The 18,614-nt window shown below is 48.8% G+C and overlaps 1 protein-coding gene across 2 annotated transcripts in view; it reads left to right on the top strand.

Annotated features, from left to right (window-relative positions):
* Positions 1 to 18,614, top strand: part of SPOCK1 (SPARC (osteonectin), cwcv and kazal like domains proteoglycan 1) — a 560,476-nt gene that overhangs the window by 343,658 nt on the left and 198,204 nt on the right. The window lies entirely within an intron of this gene.

Below are 18,614 nucleotides of genomic sequence, written 5' to 3'. Positions count from 1 at the left end.
GGGGTTTGGGGTCGGCAGGTGGGAGATTGTTTCTCCCAGCCTTAGGCTGGGCTGGGAGGGATTGCCTGCAGGGAGATGGACTCAGTGTGGGGAGGGGGCGGGAGGGACTGAGGCGGTGATTGACGAGATAATGGGGAGGAAAGGAGAGTTTCTGACACTCCTATTTCTTAGTATCCTTCACAGCGCTTAGTATTGTGCTGGACACACAGTAAATGTTAATTTTGTTAATTTGATGGACTCAGGGGCCCTTGGATGGCCTGAAAGAGTAATTCTCTTCCTTCAGGAACCTTTTCCACTTCCCAGGCGTGGGGCATCTTAGTTACCTTAAGGTAACTAAGGTCCGTGTTGTCACCTGTGCTTCTAATCAGCCAGCTATAGATTGGAGGTTCCCATGGGCCCCAACTTGGGTTCAACTGCTTTGCTAGAGTGACCCACAGAACTCAGAAACTTTTTGCTTACTAGATGACCAATTTGTTATAAAAGGCTGTAACTCAGGAACAGCGAGATGGAAGAGGTGCACAGCGCAAGGTGTGGGGGGAGGCGGAGGAGCTTGCAGGCTCTCTCCAAGAGCGCCACTCACCCTGCACATCCCCTGTGTTCACCAACCCAGGAACTCTCCAAATCCCCGTCCTTTTGGGTTTTTAGAAAAGCTTCATTACATAGGTATGAGTGATTAAGCCGTTGGCCATGTGTGATTGAACTCAGTCTGTGCCCCGCCCAGCGCCACCCAACCCAGCCCCCTCCCTGGAGTTCCGGGGATGGGAACTGAAAGTTCCAACCTTACAATCAGGCAGTTGGTTCCCTGGGCAACCAGAGTGTTTTCCAAAATTCACCTCCTTAATATAACAAAGACACCTTTTGTTGTTCTCATTATTTAGGAAGTTCCAAGGGTTTTAGGAGCTCTGTGCCAGGAATGGGGTTTAATAAGAACTACCCTATTTCTTATTATAAATCACAATATCACGGGGGGTACACATGATCCTGCATATTCACTGCCACCCAGAGAACTATATCTGCATCCTTGGCTTGGAGTAGCCTACACCAGCCATCTCTGGAGAGATGTTACCCCTGCTGCTTCCAACCAGTAAGTACTCATAACTCTCTCTTATTTCCAACTCTAGGGGGCAGTGAACATGGCTGGGCTGAATCACCTTCCTTGGAGTGGACAGTTTGGGTGACACATCTGGAAATGTGGGCCACCCCCATGTCATGCCATACCCACTGGCAGCTGTCCAGTCTCATGGCTGGCCTGCTATAGCCTGTGGCCAAATAAGGTGGCCACCGCGCCTGGGCCCCATCCTTCATCCATTGCCCCACCTCCCACATCTTCTCTGCTTCCTGCCCTGTGAGGGTGATAGTGATGTTTGGGCTGGATCTCAGCTAATTTCACAGTCACCCATGTGCTTTGTTAAGATATCTTTTTAAAATTTTATTTCTAAAATGATGTTAGACAAAACCAGAGCTCTGCACAGTTACCGTTTTAAGTGTCTGTGAAATTCAGGTGAATTGCTAATTGCCTGTATCAAGGCAGCTTTGGCAGGGTGGTACCTGTGAAGATCACCTCCCGTGGAATCCACACCACTGAGTAGACAGAGAATTATTACGGTTGGAAAGATGTATAGTTAAAACTCAGAGAGGGGTATTGGAAACCTGTGCACAGGCAGTGGGTATGCTTTTAGTGAAGGGGAATTAAAAGGAGAGACCAGATCAGGTTATTCACTTCAGTTTTTTAGGAGGGTCATTTTACATTGTTAGAGCGAGAAGAAAACAAAAGAAGTGATGGATGACCCCTTTGCTGCATGGTGAATTTAATCATGGACTGCTGCCAGGCTGTTCTGTCTTCCTAATTACATGCTGGATGTGGAGGGAGTCCGGATCATGTGGGGGGAGGCTGCTCTTAGCATTTTGTTTTCATTATGGTTAAACCTGCTGACCCTGACCAGACAGGACCGGGGACCCTTTTGCTGCTGTACGCAGTGTCAGCATCCTTTACAGAAGGCTCGGACCAGAAATGCGGCTGTAACTGCGGTGTTTGTGGAGGGATCAGATGGAAACTTTCTGCTGAGTCCTGGGTTTTCTCTGGGCCTGAGCGGATAGCGGTCAGCAGAGGCTGTATGGCAGAGGGGTGAGAGCTACCTTCCTGGAGGTAAATCATGTGGGGCCCAGTGTAGGGAGCAGGGTCTGGGGGAAGGGGAGGCTGTGGGAAGAAAGACAGGAGCCAGGAGGGAGAGGGGAGGAAGGGCGGGGCCGTCCACAAGTCTCTCTCTGCCCAGCACAGGGTGGGCCGGGGCTGAGTCTGGGGAAAGCAAAGACCGTGCCTTTGCTCACCCCGCCCCTCTCATCTCTGCACATGCCACCCGCCACTCTCTGCTCCGACAAGACTGAATCGCTGCAGTTCTGCTGACAGGCCATGTGTTCTCTTATGCCTGGGGCCTTGCACATGCTTTTCCCTCTACCTGAAACACTCTTCCACTCCCTTCATCTGGATAACGCTCTCTGGTCCTTCATGTCTCAGCTTCTGTTGGGAAGGCTTCCCAGCTGTGAAGTGGGCTCCCCTAGACACCCTGTGTCTCCCTGTGCTGTCACCCTTCTCCCACAGTTCTTTGTTGCCTGCTCACTTGTCTGTCTGTCCCCTGCACCAAGAGCCGCCCCCCCGAGGGCTGGGCACAGTGCCTGGTATAATCCATGCTTAATGCCTTATTTAACGAATGTGAATGACCAAGTCTTCAATGCCACTTCTCTCCCTTTGGTGATGAAAGAAGGGTTATTGATGCTAAAACATGTGGGAAAAGAAGTTGCTGTTGCAGCCATCTCTTCTCTCATCTGTGGGTGTTACTGGACAGAGTGGCTGGCCTCGGCACTCGCCCTGCTTCTAGGAATATTCAGTCTGAAACAAGCACATTGATGTATCAGATACACAAAAACCAAGACCCTGGGCGGCTTGTGAATTAAATGAGCAATTAAGCACTTTCCTATTCAGCCTAACAGAATGGGGTGTGCATTTGTGGGGGTGGGGGTGGAGGAAGAAGCTTTGCAGGGGGCCTCAGAGGTGCCTATGAGAAAGGAGAGAAGACCTAGGGCCGTCTGGGGGCTGGGGTAGCCTGATGGGTTATCTACAGAGTTGCAATGTCATCTCTCACCCATTCTCATTTCCACACTATTAAATCTGCCTTTTCTAACATATCCTTAAAGGGGAAATAAATTACCAGCACCCTGCACCTATAGCCTACCATGTTATTACCGCTAATGTAACTTCTCAGGGGCAGCTAGGCGCTGTCCATATTTCATAGTCTTTGGCACCCCCAAAGCTATATTGAGCTATCAAGTATTCATGGACACCATCCAGACCTCCCATTTTTCTCTGCTGGTTGTACCCAGAGGTTTGAGGGCAGAATGAAGCGCCGGCTACTTTATTTTACTGGGGGCTTCAGCTCTGTCCTTCCCATCCCTTTCTTAATTGGGTTATTTCATCAAAGCCAGGCGCCAGGCATAGCTTATAAAAGAATTCTCATGATATTCTATGGTGACAGCCCATTATGAGTCTGGGGAGATGTCTTTCTCACTTCATTTGCTGGGGAATGGTGCTGGGGACCATTGGTTCTGGATCTGTCCCTGGGTTGACCAGATGTTTCTCCTCCACTGCTTTCTGCCAACCTCAGTGTTTCTACCACCCACGTACTTAACCAGGAAACTGGACATCACAGTGCCTCCTCCCCATCCATCAACCTGCAGCTACCCTAAAGATCCCATCAATACCCAAAGCCTGTTGGATCACTGCCAAGACGTGTGCTGAGTCTGCCCATTTTACATGATTTCCACTGCTCTCTACCCCCATCATCTCTTGTCTGAACTGTGGCAGTAAACCTCCTGGTTGGCCCATCCGCTTCCTGTCTTGCCCCCTCCAGTCCCTTTGCCCCATAGCCATCAGAGTGACACTTTCTTCTTTATAACTAACATAGTTTTAAAAAATGTATGTCTCTGCCTACCAGCTTTAACACAGCTGTGTCAGCTTCAGATCATTTACTTAAAGAAAACAAATCATAGATTTGTTAGTAAAGACCTCAGTATGCCTTATCTTTTCTCGCAAGAGGTAACTGAATTTCTCATTGTATGTGTATGTTTTTACTACGTATGTATCCATAAGTTAACATATATACTAATGTTTTTGTGTGTTCTAAACCTCACATTACAGTATCATACTGTGCTTTTTCATCCCAACATTTCTTTGAGGTTTATCCATGTTGATTCATGTAGTTCTACCTCATTCACTTTACCTTCTGGGTGGTGGTCTATTGTGTACACAGTTTATTTGTCCATTCTTCTGTTGGCGGATACTGAGGCATGTTTTCAAAGTATAAGTCAGATTGTGTTCCTTCCTTGCTTAAACACTTCAGTGCCCTGAGAGGCAGCTGTCCCAGCCCGCGTGGCCTTATTTGGCTGTGCCCAAGCTAGGGACTGCACAGCCCAACACAGGCAGCCTTGGGAGTGGGAGAAACCCTCTAACTTAGGCTAACTCTAGGCTTCTCTTTATTTTCAACTGGCACTGGCTGCTCGTGGTGGGTGAATAACAGATCACATTGGACTCCGATGCCCTGGTCTTCAGGTCTGGAGAGCTCTGTTTATACTCTTCTGATGAGCTTTCACATGTGCCAGGCTCTCCTGCAAGACTCATCCCCCTGCTCAGTCCCTTTGCATAGTGAGGATTACAGAACAAAGAGATGGAGGGAAAGGCATGTCACATTAACTAAGGGCTCACTATGTGCTTTATAAGGCACATGGTAACTTACTTCTTCTTCTTCCAACCCATTTGTGGGATGTTTAATGTTTCTCATTTACAGAAGCAGAAGTGCTCAGAGAGGTTAAAGAACTTGCTCAAGGTCACATAGCCGGGAAGAGTTGGAGTCTTTCCTCTGCGTCTGCCAGGTCCTGGCCCTTTGCAGCTTCTAAGTGGGAAGATAAAACAGAGGAACTAAGAGAGAAGAGGATTAAAAAACACCCTAGAATATTCTGTCCTTAGATGCAAAGTGGGGACACAGACAGGAAGCCCTTTCAAAGCTCCCTTCTTGCCCCGTGCAGACTTGCTTCTCCTGGCTCTGCAGCAGGTGGACCCCACAATGAGTTCTTTTGCCCAGGAAATACGTGTGGGGCTGTATCCATTGCCAGGGGCTAAAGTAAGCCTTGGGTAGACAGGGCAGAATCAGGCTCCAGCCCTGCACCACCATGTTCTGGATATCATGGAGGATGGGGGAGGAAGACCAAGGACAGATGGGGCTCTGGAGGCCCTGAGGAGGGAAGCAGTTGGTCATTTGTTCCTGGGCTGTGATCTGTGACCTGAAGGATGGCAGACATGGTGGAAACAGCGTTTCAGGCAGGGGATAACAATCTAAGAAATGTCCCAAAGCCTTGGGAGCAGAGTGTAGTCAGAAAATAGTGATCAGGTATGGCTGGAGCAAGGAGCAAGTTGGGGACAGGTGTGAGATGGGTGGACCTGGGCTGGACATGTTATGTGGCCCTTAGACACCGTAGCGAGAGTATCTGAAAGGCCAGCGGCTCCCTTCCTTTCTCCTACAGTGACTACCTGACCCAGAATGTCCTGTGGACTTGTCTGGGATGTTGCTCACCTTACAGGATTGTATTTTCTCCCCTTCAGTTTGCAACTAAGCAACAGGGCTATTATTATCAGGCAGCCTTGTATCTGTTCTACTGTATAGAGAGATAATGGTCTGAAAACTCCTGTTCTTGGGCCCTAATTGTTTTCACTAATATAGGCTAACTAATTACTTGGGATACCTCATAACGGGTCCCCCTCTCCTGTGTGTCATGACACCACCACTGGCAGCTCTGTTGAGGGCATCTACAGGGGAGTCCCCGAAGGTTGTTGATAGGAAGTGACACGATTGGCTTTTTCAGTCTCCTTTCCACACTCTCACAGCACTCCACATAACTCCCGTTTTAACATATTTAATTTCAGTGGTCTGTTTATGTCTTTTCTAGAGTTTACAGCCACCAGGAACATGCCCAGAGTGAAAGTATTTTTTTTTTTTATAGTGCCCAGAATACAGTGGGTGCTCAATGCATGTATGAGTTATAGATAGGATGGCAGTTTGGAAGGTGGGTCAGAGGGAGATTAAGCTTGAACCCAGCAAGAGCTCAGTAAGGAGGTAGTTGCTATAGATCAGAGGAGAAACTAGGATGGGGTCGTGGGGAGGGGGACAGGTAAGGCGGGTACTGGAGGGTAGAGAGAAGGGTGAGTTTGGATGTAGGGGGACAGAGAAAAGAAGGAGTTACAGGTGGTGAAGTTCCTAGAGTTACAGGGTGACTAGACAGGAACATGGAAAGAAGAGATGGTTTGGGAAGAAAAAGGGTGAGGTAAGTGTAGGGCCTGGGTCGCTGTCATATTGCCTGTGGATTGTCCCTGGAACGAGGACCATCAGGTAACTGGACAGACGGGCTTGGAGCTCAGTGGTGAGGTTGGGCCTGGAGAAACATTTGGGAGCCATCAGCATGAAGGAGGTATTTGGAGCCATGGAGCAGGGTAGATGGTTGCTGTGCTCTTTCAGGGAGAGCAGACTGGGTGAGAGGGAGAAGAATTAGGAGAGAACCCCAAGGAACAACAATATAGAAGGGATCAAAAGCAGGAGGAGTGCTCACAGGAGACAGAGGAGGTGCCAGAAAGGCAGGAAGTTGACTGGGATCGGCATAGCCAGAGTGTCATGGGAACCACAGGGAGGGACGCATTCAGGAAGCAAGGTGTGGTCAGGGGACCGAAAGGAGCTGAGAGCCAACCCAGGTAAGGATGCAGATGTGGCCTTTGGAGTTAGGAGCCTGGAGGCTGTTGGTCTCCTGGGAAGAGTGGAGTGAAATGATACAGAAGGAAGGCCAGGTGGGTTCCAGGGCACTGGAGGCAGCAGGGGGCCGTGGGGCCAGAGGTGTTCGGTTAAAGGTGGGGGTGGCTCAGCCTGTCCAGCTGGCACACGCACACGTCCCCACTCAGGGAGGCATCATGCCCGCGAGGACAGAGACGCGTTAGATGCCCAGTCATCACCTTTGTTCTGCGGTGCAGATAAATTTGGTCTGAGGGAATTGGCTTCCACATGCTGCCATCCCCACTTCAGCCCCTTAAGAAGACTTCATTTCTCATGACTTATCGGGATGGAGCACTGTATTTTGTTACTGCCTGTCTTGTAGCAATCCCACATTCATTTTGTTTTCAATTACCAGGCTGTACCTTGAAAGGCCTTATCTAGCGGACACACAGCTTGCATCTTCCCTGTGTGGTTTTGCTCTGCGGTCCTGCAGGAGCCTCCTTAGATGCCATCCTGGCTCACATCTCTCTTCTGTCCCCTCAGTGAGATGGCCTCCTCTGGGCACCCTGGCACCACTGTAGTCCATCACCTAATCACACAGCAGTCCCCACTGTGTTCACCTCCTTCCTCCCTGAAGATTTTATTTCTTTCTTTATTTCATGAAGACTTAGAGGGCCCTGGGTTGAAAAGGCGATTGCTACAAGACTGTCAGGTATTGAAGTCATGCAAGTGTAGCTTGCAGCGAATTTGCCTGCATCTATTTCCTAAATTCAAAAGAGAAACTCAACAAATTAAAATAATCGCCAGGACTCCTTCAGTGCTGGAAGCCGGTGCCATCTGCTTGAGAAATTTCAGGATCCTGCCCCGGCTCAGAGCCCATAGGTTTCTTCCCAGGGGCATCTGGACAGTGGGGGGCAGCCAGTGATGGTAGTGGCTTCAGAGAAGGGGGCCTTAGCTCTGGAGCAAGTCAACTTGATACGGATGGAGTGGAACCTGTGTAGTGCCTCCAAGCAAAGAATAAGAAATAAAACTACCCCTGGCCACCCAGGACCCAAGAAAGGCACTTTGTCTTCTGTTCTGTTTTGGCCTTGCTATTTCTTCTCTTCCCTCCCTCTCCTTCACCCCTGCCCCCGCCCTTTGTTGGTCCTTTCATTCACTCACTCTGTGCTGTCTGCTCCACTGGGTGCTGGAGATGCAATGGTCGGCAAGATAAGCACAAAGCGGAATAATCGCAAGCATGGTGAAGTTCGCTGGAGGGAAAGTGCAGGTTTTGGTGAGAGAGAATAAAAGGGACGGGGTCGTCAGGGGTGGCCTCTCTGAGATGGAGCCATCGAAGATGAGGCCTGGAGGATAAGATGATCCTAAGGGACAGGGCTCTGAGAGGAAGCAGCGATCTCAAGGCTTCCGAGCAGGACAGAGCTTGGAATCCTCTAGAAACTGAAAGGGGCATGGAGGGTGAGATGGGGAGAGAGGCCAGAAAGGTGGTCGAGGAGGTCGGAGAGAGGCTGGTGCCAATCCACCTACTTCTTGATTCTCTTGGAGAAGCCCCTTGTCTTAGCGCTGTAGGCCTTCTGTGCTCATGCCTCGGACTGGGTGCTAAGTGGCTGCCCTAATGTTCTCTGCTCTGGGCCATGAAGGGCAGGAGGCCTCTGGTTTGATTTCATCGGTGTATGGACATGGGTGTTGATTTTACTTGAAACCCTGTGGAGCTCCAGCCTGGGGAGTTCTTCACCTTTTCCCCAAATGACAGGAGTGTGGGTTGAGGTGGGTAGCAGATGCCGGGAGATGATGGGACATTCTGGGTCAAGGAAAGGGGTGGATGTCTGGCTCAGGAGGAACTCGTGTGGGGCTGGGAAAGAGAAGGGCTTTGCGCGGCTGGGTGCTGGGGTCAGTCGAGGAGACTGGCTGAACTGCTCCTGCGCCAGGCTGCTGCCTACTTCAGCAGCTTCCTTTGGCTCTGGGTGTCTGAGTCACATTCACTCAGGAGCTGATTCTGCTATAGCCTCTTCAACAGCTGTGGATCCTTGGGAGAAAGCTCAACCTCAAATACTCACTGGAGAATGCCTACTTTACATAGTAATTAAAGAAATCAAAGCTGTGTTTTAAAACTCTGATAAAGTTTGTTCCTGTCCTGGGGAACCCTCCTTCTGTTGGTGGTCACTGGGCTAAATCCTAAGGCCACACCACCATCCCACGGTGAGGATGGTGATCATAATGGCAGATAAGCAGTTCACGAATGCCGGGTATCAGCCGCTGTGCTTAATGCATTACGTGGATCATCTCCTCTGAGTGGATAATATTCATAGCTTGATGTTATAAGGAAGGAAAGCTCCAGCACAGAGAGGGCCTGAGTGACTTGCCCAAAGTCCCCCCACGGGGAAACAGTGGAGCTGGGATTTCCATCCAGGCAGTCTGACTCTGAACCTTTGTACCTTCCAGCCTGCCGTTGAGGACAGGGGTTCCGAGAGGCTGAGTGACTTGCCCTTGTCTACACAGCTAGCAAGAGCTGGAGGGTGAATGTAAATGCCAGTCTTTTCGCTTAGAGTCTGAGGCTCTTCAGCCTTCCCCGAACCACCTGCAGCCCCCTCAGTGTTCTTGGGATCCCTGTATCCTGGAGCAGTGGCTCCAGGCCCCCATCCCTAGACCTGTGTGAAACAGGCTGCGCGAGAGTCACCTGGGGAACTTAAAAGTGCAGAATCTTGGGCCCTGCCACCCAGGTTTTGATTTCAGGAGGTGAGATCTAGGAATCCATATTTTGTTGTGCAGTTGGGTTTAGAACATGGACGCAGATACTAACAACTATGAATAATGGTTTGCAGGCCAGGATGTCTTCCATGTCCCTTTTCCTGACCTCTTCCCAACTTTCGTCATTCCAGAATTGGCCGGTCCTCCACTTGCATCCCCAGGCAGGTCTCTGTCTCACCAGGAGCTCTGTGGTACTGGCTCTTATTCATCTTTTTATGCGTAGTCTCTGCCACGTAGTAAGCACTGTGTAAAGATTTGTGGGAGTAGGCGGTGTTTGAAAGGGATATATTTATACAATACCTAATGAAATGTCATGCGTTTACACACAGAGTTACCCGTTCTTTCTTGGTCGAGACTGGGGGTTCTTATCCCCTTCATGCCAAGAACACAAGTGCTGGTACCTTGTCCCTAATAAGTACACTGGGAGTTGTTTCTGACATGGAGTGTCTCTCTACTAAACTGTTCACATTTCTTCATCAAGTCTCCCTGAAAATTGATGACATGGGCCTAGAAGTTGGTTGGCCAGAGTCCAGGGCGTGTGGGTCTAGAGAGGAGAGCATCCAGAGTGGAGGAGCTTAGCCTGATGGTGCTGTGGGACTGCTGGCTCTGGGACTCTCTTTTTTTGTTTTAATAAATAAATTTATTTATTTATTTTTATTTTTGGCTGCATTGGGTCTTTGTTGCTGCACGCGGGCTTTCTCTAGTTGCGACGAGCGGGGGCTACTCTTCGTTGCGGTGCACAGGCTTCTCATTGTGGTGGCTTCTCTTGTTGCGGAGCACGGGCTCTAGGCTCGCAGGCTTCAGTAGTTGTGGCACGTGGGCTCAGTAGTTGTGGCTCGCAGGCTCCAGACCACAGGCTCAGTAGTTGCGGCGCACGGGCTTAGTTGCTCCGGGGCATGTGTGATCTTCCCAGATCAGGGCTCAAACCCGTGTCCCCTGCATTGGCAGGCGGATTCTTTTTTTTTTAACATCAACAAAGTGAATCAGCTATACATATACATATATCCCCATATCTCTTCCCTCTTGCGTCTCCCTCCCTCCCACCCTCCCTATCCCACCCCTCTAGGTGGTCACAAAGCACTGAGCTGATCTCTCTGTGCTATGCGGCTGCTTCCCACTAGCTATCTGTTTTACATTTGGTAGTGTATATATAAGTCCATGACACTGTCTCACTTCGTCCCAGCTTACCCTTCCCCCTCCCCATGTCCTCAGGTCCATTCTCTACGTCTGTGTTTTTATTTCTGTCCTGCCCCTAGGTTCTTCAGAACCATTTTTTTTTCTTTTTAGATTCCCTATATATGTGTTAGCATATAGTATTTATTTTTCTCTTTCTGACTTACTTCAGTCTGTATGACAGTCTCTAGATCCATCCACCTCACTACAAATAACTCAGTTTCGTTTCTTTTTATGGCTCTTGACTGAGCCCCTGCAGCAGGCCAGTATCCCTGTGCTGGCCAGAGAGAAGGGTTGGGCCATCTCTACCTTCAGGGACTTGACCATCTGGTGGAAAAGACAGACTAAGACAGAGAAATGTTGGTGCAGAGGTTAAGTGTGAACAGGGCAGTCATTCAGACCACGGCTCCCGAATCCATACTGGAGTGTGGAGTGAATCCAGACTATGTTTCTGTGACCTCCAGCAAGTTAACCTCTCTGATCTCCCTCAGTGTAAAGCAGGGATTGTAATAATACTTCGTATACATACAGTAAACGCTGACAAGCATTGGCTGAATAACTGAGAGCTGAAAACTGTTCCGGAAACTTCCCAGAGAAGGAGATGTCTGAGTTGTGTTTTGAAAAACAAGTAAAATTTAGCCAGGAGAAGAGGGACGCGTAGGTGGAGGGAACTGTCAAAGCCAGGGTGTGGAGATGTGTGTGTTTTGTGAGGGGAGCTGCAGGCTGCTCATTTAGTAAGGGGTTTGGAGTTTTAGGTGGTGAGGAGCCACAGGTGGCGAGGGCTGGACAGGTGTGCCCGACAGCGCATTTTAAACTTTGTTTCAGAATTGATGGAATCTTCCAGAAGATGTTAAGCAAAGGAGGAGAGGGGCACAATTGAGCTTTACATATGGTCTGTATACAGAGGGGGACGCTGAACTCTTTAACCATGCACTGATCAAGCTGTAGGTTTCTTCCTACGAACCCACTGCTACAGAATTATTTGCAGATTGTTATCCTCATGTCCCTTTTAGCCAACATTGGAGGTCCAGCAGATGAGTGCCTTGGGGACTGGAGCACTAGGGACGTGTCAGCTTCGTGACTAGGTCTTGGTGTGCCATGTCCTGCAATCTCCTGGAGGATGGAAGGGAATCAGCAAACAAATCCCAGTCAGATTTCCCAGGCAGGCGTTTGCCAGGCCAGATTTAGATTACCATACGTTATCCTCAGCTCAGAGAACTTGTAATGATGGCAAGATTAGCTCGCGCTTTGCATTTGCCCTGGGAGTTTACACAGCAGTGAGCCTGTTTGTCAGCTAATGCTCCTAAGTTTCTAGCTTCCATGGGGACCACACTTCCAGCTCTGCTTAATGCTTCATTCGAATGCAGCAAAAGAGAGGGACAAAGCTGATGGCAAGTTGGAAGCTTCAAGCAACGGGAAGCTAGCCTCGGGGCCCCCGTGACTGTTTCTCTCATTCTCTCAATCCAGCTCAGAAGTTTCATTTCTAAGGCTGGAATCTGAGAGAGCCCCATGTTGTCAGTGGAACCACAGTCACCGCTGTCCCCTGTTGACTGGTCCTTCTAGTTTACAGCAATCCCCTTGGCTGATGGAGTGAAGGACCTGAAAGCACATCCCTCGGTGTCACTCTCCCCCCAGAAACTGACAGTGGGGCTTGCACTGACTATGGAAGAAAGTCCAAACTGACCAGTGCAGGGCTTAATGGTTCTTCTGGTCTAGTTCCAGCCTGGACCACCCTCACACGCATCCAGACTAGAGCATTCCGCTCCACATCTTCAGTTTCCTCTCTTCCCCTGTTCACTCTTGCTGCTGCTTCTACCCAGGGTGCCTCATTCCTGCTGGAAATCGCATCTGCTTCTCAGTGCCCAGCATAATACTGGTCCTCCCCTGAGCCTTTCCCTTTCTGCTAGGGGGCATCCGTGTTTCCCCTCTGTGTTTACGGCCCTGAATTAGGGTTGCTTGTGAGGGTCGCGCTCTAAGATGGAAGATCCTTGAACTCACGAGCCCGAGGTCACCTTTACTACCCACATCTTCCCCCAGTGCCCAGCCCAAGACCCCACGTGTAGGTAGCATTGGATTCTGTTCCAAGTCAAATCTAAGCAAGCCACCTACTCGATCACACATTCGGTTTTTTGTTTTGAGGACGAGGATAGTGAACAGCTCATTCATGGCCTTTTTGTGTTTTTCCATCATCCCAGTGCCTGAACTCTGAGGGTTTCTATTTTGAGCCTGTGCTCATCAGAGTGCGGGGAGGAGGATAGCTGAGGAGGGGAAACGAGGCCTCCTCACAGCTCTGACCTGGATATTCTGGAGCCACTAGCTCTCCTGGTTTTCTTTCAGCCAAGCATTGGACTGGGGGGTCTTGGTCATAGCTGGAGGTGGCCGGGAGCATGGTGCCAGGGAATCAGACAGCCCCAGGAGTGGTGACTGTAATCCCTGAGAATCTTACAGCAGGGTCTGTGGGAAATAAAACCCACTGGCTTCAGGCTTAGGAAGCTGGAGATTTCTTTGAGTTTGATGTTCTACCCTATAAAATGAGGATCATAATGTATAACCCAGGGTCACTGAGGAATAAGCTGCAATAATTCAGGTAAGGAGCCTGGTGCTCCAGAGGGTCAAACTCTTCTTCCTTTCCCACCTCACCCCTTTATTTAGGCTGCTCAGGGGAGACTTATAAACAGTATAATTACAAAAGGTAATATAAGTGAACAGCAGCATCTTACAGTCGCATCTTTCTTGCTTTTGCTTTGCAAAGTGTGTTAAACTCATCTCGGTAAGTGCTGGCGGGTCCCGGGTGCCCGGTGTTCCGGGCCAGCTGTGCAGGAGAAGGCGGGGGTGGGGTAAAGCTGGGACTGTCACCGCTGCAGGATTCCAGTGGCCCCCAGCTCAGCCACTTGTTGATGGTGTGACCTTGGCAGACGATGTAACCTTTCTGAGTCTAAGTTTCTTCACTGTAAACTCATGATGCTGACAGGCCCTTTGTGGAGTTATTCCGGGCAGGGAAGGAGATGGTTCCTGTCAAGCTCTGGTGTCTGGCGTCTAGTGAGGGCACAGTCCACGAGTGAGGGGCCTTATAGGAGGGAGGCATGGGCCAAGGGGGAGGTGGCCTCACTTAGGCTGACTCCTCACAAAAGCCCTAAGCGTTAGAAAGACCCAGTGCTGTAAGTCCATCCTTCTCCATAAAGTCAGGGCCCTGCCACAAATGTCACCACTGGCAAGTGGCTGAGCTGGGGCTTGGAGCAGCTCTGCTTCCTCCCATTCTTGCTACCCATCCTGGGAATGAACTTTGGTCCATCTCTGCTGGGGAAAGAGCAGGGCAGACAATCTATTGGTATTAGTGCTGTGGGGGGACTTAGGCTGCTGCTTGGAGGAATTCTGGGCTGTAAAAGTGGTTGGAAAAATAGGTGTCATGAGAAGGTGTCCCTCCCTTAAAGACAGGAATAGTTCTTAGGGCTTCAAGACACCCCAGCAAAGCAGGGAGGAGACAGGAGGACCCCTGAAGGTCTGCCAGCTCTGGGAGCCTATAATTTACCCTGTGTGACGACTTAAATGGGTCAGTTAACTAATTGGTGACATTATGCCCTATTAAGGGTGAGCAAATGGCTGAGCCTTTCCTCACACAGAATCAGAACTTAGACTCTCTCTCAGGGACTCAGAGCAGGGCCTTTATTTTTAGATCAGATGGGGAAAAGGGGACAGATATCTTGCTTTTTCACTGGGTATAGATAGGAAACTGGTCCCTTTAATTTTTTTAACCCATTATGAGTGTGGTTCTTAGCAGACTCAGGATGGAGGTGGCCTTTTCTGCACAGTCCCGCTTTTGTAATCAAAACCTATTTTTCATATTGGAGGAAAATAATACCAGAGTTTGAATAACCTGAATGGCCTTAGAAACGCTCCATAACCAGTCACTAATTAACTGGTATGGAAACGAAAGTTGCCATCCTCTACCAAACATGTCTTCATGTTTCTGGGCACCTCTTTTTCTGGGCCAGGTGTGATGCAAAGAGACATTTAGCCCCTTGTTAAGTTTACACTGAGCTCCTGCCATGTTCTAGGCATTTTTCTAGATCCAGGGATACACAACAGAAAAGATCACTGCTCTCACGGGCATATGCATTCTACTGGGAGAGATAAACAATAAAATATCAAAGACTGCTAAGTGCTGCAAAGAAAAGTCAGGATATGGCAGAGGCGGCTTCTTCAGAGGGGTGGTCTAGGAGGGTCCTTAGGAGACGCACAGAATGTAAGTGACCAAAGGAGCCAGCAGGCGGTGACCTGGGGAGGACCATTCCAGGCATAGTGAAGGCTCTGAGGCTAGAACTAGCTTCCTGGCAAAGGGTCAGAGGGAAGGTGAGCTGCCATTGTGGCTGGACCAGAGGGTGAGGGGGGCCAGGGATGAAGGCAGAGAAGTGGGCAGGGTCCACATTGTGTAGGATGTTATAAGCCATGGGAGAGGCTTTCTGAGTCACGGGGACAGATTTCAAGCAGCATTCAAGTGCTAATGGGTTTCACATTTCTGAATGATGACTCTGGATGCTGCATGGAAGGGAGACCACAGGGCCCTAGGGGAGGAGAGGGAGTCCAGTTAGGAGGCTTCTGCAGGTGTCCAGAGAGGCCAGGAGGATGGAGAGAAGAGGCCACTTGCAGGGTATGTTTAAGAGGAGGGCCAGTGAGACTGATGGATGGATGGACGTAGGAATCAAGGTGACCTCCTAAGTGTCTGGCTTCAGGGCAGAGTCATTGGTGCTCTTGTTGACTGAGATGGAAAAGACTGGACGAACATGTTTTGCAGAATCAAGAATGTTGTTTTTGGATACACGTACCCCTGTGTTCATAGCAGCACTATTCGCAGTAGCCAAAACACGGAAACAACCTAAAAGTCCATCGACAGATGAATGGATAAAATGTGGTACATATATACAATGGAATACTACTCAGCCATAAAAAAGAACAAAATAATGCCATTTGCAGCAACATGGATGCAACTAGAGATTATCACACTAAGTGAGATAAGTCAGAAAGAGAAAGACAAATACCATATGATATCACTTATATGGGGAATCTAAAATTGGGCATAAATGAACCTATCTTCAAAACAGAAACAGAGTCGGAGACATAGGGAGCAGACTTGTGGTTGCCAAGGGGGAGTGGGGGAGCGAGAGAGGTGGACTGGGAGTTTGGGGTTGGTAGGTACAAACTATTATATTTGGGATGGATAAACAACAAGGTCCTAATGTATAGCACAGGGAACTATATTCAGTATCCTGGGATAAACCACAATGGAAAAGCATATTAAAAAAGAAGGTATGTATGTATGTAACTGAATCGCTTTGCTGTACAGCAGAGACTGGCACAACACTGCAAATCAACTGTACTTCAATTTAAAAAAAAGAATGTTGTTTTTGGACATGAAGTGTGGGCTCTGAGTGGACACGTGGAGGTGTCAGATGGGCAGTTAATGTCACAGGTGGGCCCTCGGGAGACGTCAAGCCTGGAGCCGCAGAGCTGGGGCCCAGTGTCCTCACTGAAGCCCAGGGCGCCTTCTTTCCCTTTCTAGCCAAGGAACACTAAATGCTACTCGTGTGCCCCCAGAAGCTTCTCCTCTGACACTTGCTGTGATTCCAGAATTGATCCCTGCATCCACTGGAGCTGGGAATCCAGAGGCAGAGATGCTGTCAGTGTTGGGCCAGCGCAAAGCTGTGTCTGAACAAATCACGCTGTTTATCTCTGCCCCCTTCCCACCCTGAGGGTGCGGGACCAGGATGAGGGTGGCGCCAGCTGGGCTCTCTCAGGGCAAGACGAGATGGCTGGGCTGCCACTAGACTCTGTCATCCCCCAAACTCTGTAGAGAAGGACCTTGGGCTTCTGAATTTGATTTCATGCTCTGCTATCCAGGTATGCAAAAGTCAAGTTTCTCGGCCTCCCTGAGCTTCAGTCTCTTTATGGTGAGATGTGCCTAGGATGCTTTCCTCTGGGAAGCTGTAGGGACAGCTTGCGGTCAGATGCCTGGTGCCTAACAGACTTCACGAACAGGGCCAGCACAACCGTTCCCCTCTTCAGCCCCTAACAAGGTGGTACCCACAGCAGTACACTTCTGTGAGTAACAGCTGGACGAGTGGAGAAATTCTTTGGCTTGTTCCACAAATATGTGTTTACCATGTGTTAAGCACAGCGGTTTGAGAGGTAAACAGATAGACAAATTCCTGTTCTCGTGGATCTTGTGTGCTAGCAGAGGAATCAGTTGTCAGTAATCAAACAGACAGATGAGGCCATTTCTGGGCAGTTTGGTGTAAAGGTGCTGGACGGTCAGGATGCCTCTTTGATGAGACGGCCCTGGCTGTGAACTGGGCAGTGAGATGGGCTGACGGTTCCGGAGAGGGGTGTGTGTGTGTGTGTGTGTGTGTGTGTGTGTGTGTGTGTGTGTGTGTGTGTGTGTGCGCCTTCCCTTTCCTTGGCCTAATGGCCATAACTTCTCTTACCTGAACTGGCTCCACGTAGGACCAGAGGCCATAGGATTTGTTTCTCTAAGCCCCCATCTGGGAGACTTTGCAGATAACTCTCCGCTCCCTGTCTCCACCCCTGTCCCACGCTCCATCAGAGATCTCCATCCCCCCCAACTCCTCCTTTCTCTCACTGGCTGACACCAAAGACATGTCTTAAAAAGACTCTTCAAAGTGAATGCTTGCGGCTACCCTTCCTCTTATCTTTGAGTCTGACAGCATTTTGGTGAAAGAATTTTTTTCAACGTGTGTTCATGTGAAAGGGAGTTTTATTTTATTTTTTAAGTTTTTTTTAACGCTTTTATTGGAGTATAATTGCTTTACAATGGTGTGTTAGTTTCTGATTTATAACGAAGTGAATCAGTTATGCATATATATATATCCCCGTATCTCTTCCCTCTTGCGTCTCGCTCCCTCCCACCCTCCCTATCCCACCCCTCTAGGTGGTCACAAAGCACAGAGCTGATCTCCCTGTGCTATGCGGCTGCTTCCCACTAGCTATCTGTTTTACAGTTGGTAGTGTATATATGTCCATGCCACTCTCTCACTTTGTCCCAGCTTACCCTTCCCCCTCCCCGTGTCCTCAAGTCTATTTTCTAGTAGGTCTGCGTCTTTTTCTCCATAGTGGCTGTATCAATTTACATTCCCACCAACAGTGTATGAGGGTTCCCTTTTCTCCACACCCTCTCCAGCATTTATCGTTTGTAGATTTTTTGATGATGGTCATTCTGACTGGTGTGAGATAATATCGCATTGTAGTTTTGATTTGCATTTCTCTAATGATTATTAGAGAATGTGTAATGAGCATTCTTTCATGGGTTTGTTGGCAATCTCTATATCTTCTTTGGAGAAATGTCTATTTATGTCTTCTGCCCATTTTTGGATTGGGTTGTTTTTTGGATATTGAGCTGCATGAGCTGCTTGTAAATTTTGGAGATTAATCCTTTGTCCATTGCCTCATTTGCAAATATTTTCTCCCATTCTGAGGGTTGTCTTTTCGTCTTGTTCATGGTTTCCTTTGCTGTGCAAAAGCGTTTAAGTTTCATTAGGTCTCATTTGTTTATTTTTGTTTTTATTTCCATTTCTCTAAGAGGAGGGTCAAAAAGGATCTTGCTGTGATTTATGTCATAGAGTGTTCTGCCTACGGTTTCCTCCAGGAGTTTGATAGTGTCTGGCCTTACATTTAGGTCTTTAATGCATTTTTATTGATTTAGGTCTTTAATTTAGGTCATTTTGATTTAGGTCTTTAATCCATTTATTTTTATGTATGGTGTTAGGGAGTGTTCTAATTTCATTCTTTTACATGTACCTGTCCAGTTTTCCCAGCACCACTTATTGAAGAGGATGTCTTTTCTCCATTGTATATTCTTGCCTCCTTTATCAAAGATAA

This window comes from Physeter macrocephalus, chromosome 8 (genome assembly GCF_002837175.3).
Source record: "Physeter macrocephalus isolate SW-GA chromosome 8, ASM283717v5, whole genome shotgun sequence".
NCBI classification, from domain to species: Eukaryota; Metazoa; Chordata; class Mammalia; order Artiodactyla; family Physeteridae; genus Physeter; species Physeter macrocephalus.
Note: the sequence above shows the minus strand (reverse complement) of the source record. Positions and strands in the feature narration are given on the sequence as shown.